This window comes from Aegilops tauschii, chromosome 3 (assembly GCF_002575655.3).
Source record: "Aegilops tauschii subsp. strangulata cultivar AL8/78 chromosome 3, Aet v6.0, whole genome shotgun sequence".
Classification (NCBI taxonomy): domain Eukaryota; kingdom Viridiplantae; phylum Streptophyta; class Magnoliopsida; order Poales; family Poaceae; genus Aegilops; species Aegilops tauschii.
Genome location: NC_053037.3, coordinates 88,905,515 through 88,911,950, shown reverse-complemented (window position 1 = coordinate 88,911,950; position 6,436 = coordinate 88,905,515). Strand labels below are relative to the sequence as shown.

General features: G+C 56.8%; 1 pseudogene; it reads left to right on the top strand.

Moving 5' to 3' along the window:
* Positions 1 to 3,567: 3,567 nt before the first annotated feature.
* On the top strand, positions 3,568 to 5,352 carry LOC109738596 (uncharacterized; annotated as a pseudogene).
* The last annotated feature ends 1,084 nt before the right edge of the window (positions 5,353 to 6,436 follow it).

The window sequence follows — 6,436 nt, the reverse complement described above, 5'->3', positions numbered from 1 at the left end:
CCCTGCTCAAGCACAAGCTTCTGTGCGACGAGCTAGCTACCTTGGACGAGCTCCTGGTTGTGGCGGACAAGTACGCCATGGCCGACTCCTCCATGAAGTCGGAGGGAGATCCGGATCGATGCGTCCGAGAAGGTGATCCAGCTGGCTTCTCAGGCGCCGACCGGCGACTCCAACCAGCGTCAGCAGTCGAACAACAACAAGCGCAAGGCCCAGTAGCCAGCTTCTAACAGCCGGCAGGTGGCCACCATTGAGGACCAGCAGCCGGCAGGTCAACCCGGCTCCAAGCGTCAGCGGGGTGGCAAGGGTGCCTGCAGCCGGCCTTCTCCTTCGAGCAGGCCCTCGACGCTCCATGCAAGTTCCACAGCGGCGTGAAACCGTCCAACCACACCACTCGACAATGCAGCCGGCTCACCCGAATCTCCAAGGGTGAGGGCTTGCCACCTCCTCCAGTCGGCCTGGCGGCTCTGGCTCCTCAGCAGTCGGCCCGCCTAGTCGGCATGCTCCGAGATGAATTCCCCAATGAGAACGCCACTTATGCCATCTTCACCAACGAAGCCGGCGACAGCAGCACCGCGAGGTGAATGCTGTTATTCCAGAGGTCCCCCAATTAATGCACTGGTCCGAGAAGCCCATCACCTGGAGCCGGGATGACCATCCGGCCGTGATGCCTTCGCCAAGTTCATGATGGTTCCGCACTATGCGTACCTGAAGGCGAAGATGTCGGGTCCCAAGGGAATCATTACCATTGCCGGCGACTACAAGAAGTCGCTCGAGTGCGCCGCCGCCAGCTCCCGGCTGGCCGAGTACCTCGTCATCGCCGAAGAGAAGTGCCTCCTTGACCAAGTGGTGGCCATGGCTAGCAAGCAGCCGGCCATGCCGACTGACCCCAAGGATGTTGAGACCGAGGGCTCCTTCCAGCCGGCCAAGGAAACCAAGAAGATCATCTTGGACCCGGCGCACCCGGAGCAGTACGCTGTCGTGGGGTCCAACCTCGACAGCAAATAAGAAAGCGAGGTTGTCGACTTCCTCCGTGAGAATCGGGATATCTTTGCATGGTCCCCCAAGGACATGCCGGGTGTTCCGAGGGAGTACGCCGAGCACAAACTGCATGTGTGATCAGATGCTAAGCCGGTCAAGCAACCCCTCCGCCGCCTATCAGAAGAGAAGAGAAGGATCGTTGGTGAAGAAATCGCCCGGCTTCTGGCAGCTGGCTTCATCATGGAAGTGTTCTACCCGAACTGGCTTGCCAACCTAGTCCTCGTTTTGAAGAAAAACAACAAGTGGCGCATGTGTCTCAACTACACGAGCCTCAACAAAGCCTGCCCCAAGGATCCGTTTGCCTTGCCCCGGATCGATCAAGTGATCGACTCCACGGCTGGCTGCGAGCTGCTGTCCTTTTTGGACGCCTACTCCCGCTACCATCAGATCAAGTTGGACCCGGCCGATCGACTGAAGACTGCCTTCATCACCCCTTTCGGCGCGTTCTGCTACATCACCATGACGTTCGTACTAAGGAATGCCGACGCCACCTTTCAACATTGCATGCAGAACTGCCTCTTGAAGCAACTCGGCGGGAATGACCATGTCTGTGTGGACGACATAGTGGTGAAGATGGAGAAGTGCAACACCCTTTTGGAGGATCTCAAGGAGACCTTCACCAACTCGCGCCGTTTTCAGATCAAGCTCAACCCGGAGAAGTGTGTCTTCGAAGTACCAGCCAGCCAGCTCCTTGGTTTCCTTGTTTCTGAGCATGGGATTGAGTGCAACCCTGTGAAGATCAAGGCCATTGAGCGGATGAAGAAACCAACCAGGCTGCAGGACGTCCAGAAGTTCACCGGGTGCCTAGCATCTCTCAACCGGTTCATCATGGAAGTGTTCTACCCGGACTGGCTTGCCAACCCAGTCCTCGTTTTGAAGAAAAACAACAAGTGGCGCATGTGTCTCAACTACACGAGCCTCAACAAAGCCTGCCCCAAGGATCCGTTTGCCTTGCCCCGGATCGATCAAGTGATCGACTCCATGGCTGGCTGCGAGCTGTTGTCCTTTTTGGACGCCTACTCCCGCTACAATCAGATCTAGTTGGACCCGGTCGATCGACTGAAGACTGCCTTCATCACCCCTTTCGGCGCGTTCTGCTACATCACCATGACGTTCGGACTAAGGAATGCCGACGCCACCTTTCAACATTGCATGCAGAAGTGCCTCTTGAAGCAACTCGACAGGAATGCCCATGTCTGTGTGGACGACATAGTGTTGAAGATGGAGAAGTGCAACACCCTTTTGGAGGATCTCAAGGAGACCTTCACCAACCAGCACCATTTTCAGATCAAGCTCAACCCGGAGAAGTGTGTCTTCGGAGTACCAGCCAGCCAACTCCTTGGTTTCCTTGTTTCTGAGCATGGGATTGAGTGCAACCCTGTGAAGATCAAGGCCATTGAGCGGATGAAGAAACCAACCAGGCTGCGGGACGTCCAGAAGTTCACCGGGTGCCTAGCATCTCTCAACCGGTTCATCATGGAAGTGTTCTACCCGGACTGGCTTGCCAACCCAGTCCTCGTTTTGAAGAAAAACAACAAGTGGTGCATGTGTCTCAACTAGACGAGCCTCAACAAAGCCTGCACCAAGGATCCGTTTGCCTTGCCCCGGATCGATCAAGTGATCGACTCCATGGCTGGCTGCGAGCTGCTGTCCTTTTTGGACGCCTACTCCCGCTACCATCAGATCAAGTTGGACCCGGTCGATCGACTGAAGACTGCCTTCATCACCCCTTTCGGCGCGTTCTGCTACATCACCATGACGTTCTGACTAAGGAATGCCGACGCCACCTTTCAACATTGCATGCAGAAGTGCCTCTTGAAGCAACTCGGCAGGAATGCCCATGTCTGTGTGGACGACATAGTGGTGAAGATGGAGAAGTGCAACACCCTTTTGGAGGATCTCAAGGAGACCTTCACCAACCTGTGCCGTTTTCAGATCAAGCTCAACCCGGAGAAGTGTGTCTTTGGAGTACCAGCCAGCCAGCTCCTTGGTTTCCTTGTTTCTGAGCATGGGATTGAGTGCAACCCTGTGAAGATCAAGGCCATTGAGCGGATGAAGAAACCAACCAGGCTGCGGGACATCCAGAAGTTCACCGGGTGCCTAGCATCTCTCAACCGGTTCATCAACTGGCTGGGCGAGAAGGCCCTCCCATTTTACCAGCTGATGAAGAAGACCAAGTGGTTCGAGTGCACCGACTAGGCGGATGAGGCGTTCCTCCAGCTCAAGCAGATGTTGTCCGCGCTGCCTGTTCTGGCCGCTCCGACTGCCAAAGAGCCCATGCTCCTCTACATCACTGCCACCAACTGGGTCGTCAACATGGTGATTGTTGTCGAGCGCCCAGAAGCCAGAAGGGTGCAGCCGGTCCAGAGGTCGGTTTATTACTTGAGCGAGGTGTTGTCCGCCTCCAAGCAGAACTACCCCCACTACCAGAAGATGTGCTATGACGTGTACTTTGCCGCCAAGAAGCTGAAGCAGTACTTCCAAGAGCACTCCATCACAGTCGTTTGCACCGCCCCCCTTGCTGAGATCATGGGCAACCAAGATGCCTCGGTCCGGGTGGCCAAATGGGCCATCAAGCTGGCTCCCCACACCATCCTCTACCAGCCCCGCACCGCCATCAAGTCCCAAGTGCTGGCTGACTTCCTTGTCGATTGGGCCAAGACCCAGTACCTGCCGCCAGTGCCGGATTCCACGCATTGGCGGATCCACTTCGACGGTTCAAAGATGCACACCGGTTTGGGAGCCGGCATCGTCCTCACCTCTCCAAAAGGCGACAAGCTGAAGTACACGCTGCAGATCCACTTCACCGCCTCCAACAACGTGGCCAAGTACGAGGCGCTCATCCACGGGCTCCGACTGGCCAAGGAGATCGGCATCCGCCGCATCTTGTGCTACGGCGACACGGACCTTGTGGTCCACAGTCCTCTGGCAACTGGGACGCCAAGGACGCCAACATGGCTAGGTACCACTTCCTTGTCCAACAGATCAGCGGACACTTCGATGGGTGCGAGTTCATTCATGTGCCACGGGCCGACAACGAAGCAGCCGATGCCCTGGCATGGATTGGCTCTACCCGTCAGGCCATTCCAGCCGGCGTCTCCCTCGAGTGCGTGCGCAAGCCGTCTATCCAACCTTCGCTAGAAACAGAATCCATCTTTGTGCCGGCTGACCCTGGAGCTGCCGGATCCTACTCGGGGACTTCAGCAGGCGGCCCGAGGACTTCTACAGGTGGCCCGGGGGCTGCAGCACCCAAACCGGGCCCGGGGACTCCAGAACCCGGCCCGGGGACCGCTGTAGCCGTCCTGGGGACTTCCACGATGCACCAAGGAGCGGCCGGCTCCAACCCGCCGCCTCCCAACCCGGTCACCCTAACGCCGGTTGCTGTCATGACGGTAGTAGAAGCCCCGTCTTGGGCGCAACCCATCCTCAACTTCGTGGTGAGCCGTGAGCTCCCAACTGACGAGGTCTTGGCCCGACAGGTGCAACACCGGGCGGCTGCTTACACGATCGTCAACAGAGAGCTCATCAGGCGCAGCATTACCGGCATCTTCCAGCGCTGCGTTGAGCCGGAGAAGGGCATCGCTACCCTCAGAGATATCCATCAAGGTGAATGTGGCCACCATGCCGCCTCCAGAGCCCTCGTCGCCAAAGCTTTCCGCCATGGTTTTTCTGGCCGACTGCTCTGTACGACGCCAAGGAGTTGGTCCGGAAGTGCAAGGGGTGCCAGCGTTTCAGCTCCAAGCAGCACTCAAGACCATCCCCATCACCGGGCCGTTCGCCGTATGGGGATTGGACATGGTGGGCCCATTCAAGGCAGCACATGGCGGCATGACCCATCCGCTGGTTGTCGTGGACAAGTTCACAAAGTGGACCGAGGCGAGGCCAATCAAGAAGCTGAACGGCCCCACAGCTGTCACATTCATCGCGGACATCACCATTCAATACGGCATCCCACACAACATCATCACCGATAATGGCACGAACTTCGCCAAAGGCGCCTTGGCTCGTTTCTGCGCAACACAGGGTATCTGACTAGACCTTGTGTCGATTGCCCACCCGCAGTCAAACGACCAGGTGGAGCGGAATAACGGCCTCATTCTATCCGTCATCAAGCCACGGCTAGTCGAGCCGCTAGAGCGCTCATTCGGCTGCTGCCTCGAGGAGCTACTAGCCGTCCTCTGGAGTCGTCAGACCACGCCAGACAGATCAACCGGCTTCACACCCTTCTTCGTCGTATACGGGGCCGAGGCCATCATCCCAACGGATATTGAGTTTGACTCGCCTCGCGTCACCTTGTACATGGAGGTGCAATGAAAGGAGGCGTGCGAAGACGGCGTCGATCTTCTTGAAGAGGCCCGGCTGCTAGCACTCAGCCGGTCCGCCATCTACCAGCAAAACTTGCCCCGCTACCACAACAAGAAGATCAAGCCGCGTACTTTCCGCGCGGGTGACCTTGTGCTCTGACTGATCCAGCGAACAGCCGGCCAGCACAAGTTCTCGACTCCTTGGGAGGGGCCCTTCATTGTCAGCAAGGCCCTGGGCAACGACTCCTACTACCTAATCGACGCATAGAAGCCCAGAGCGCGCAAGAGGAACATAGCCGGGCAAGAGTCGGAGCGCCCATGGGACGTGAACCTCCTCGCCTGTTTTACAGTTGATGCAGTGTATGTACCACACTATCTTTTGTACTAAGTAAAGACAATAGGTACCCCGAGGCGCACTCGGGGGCTACCCTTTTATCTCTATGATAAGCTTCTCCTATGAATGAGTATTTATTCTTTCACCATGCCCGGGTCCGGTCAGTCGGCCCGGGGGCTCGCCGACTTGGCCCAAGTTGGCACCATCCGAAGTCGGCTCAGTAATGTGCCGACGCCAAAGCCCTCTCTTCGCCCCAGCCACAGCTCGCAGCGCGACTGTCCGGCTGGAAAGAGCTAAAGGCCGGAAACACTGTCCACATGAAAGACGACTAAGGAGGAACGCTGATGCAGGCCAAGCCGGCCTCTCTCCTCTCCCATCAGGCTGCTCAGCAGCCGGCCGACCGGCTTCTTGCTTGACTAGCTACGCTTTAAGCGGCCAAAGTAATTTGCCAATTCTAAATGGCCAAGTCCCTGACCCGGCCACAGACCGCAGCGCGGCTGTCCGGCTGTTAGGGCGGCAGCCAAAGGAACACGGCAAAATAAAAAGCCAAAGAAAGCAAAGGAAAAATCGAGTTAGAACTCGGCATAGCATACAAACATGTGGAAAAAATAAATTCATTTACATTGCAAAAAGCCCATAGCCGGCATTCATCAAGGTTTAAAATGCACCCCAAGTGGGTGGAACTGCGCATAACTAACTTGTCCTTGAGCACAAGACAGAAAAAACTTAAACAAGATAAGGGCCGCCTAGGCTCAATACA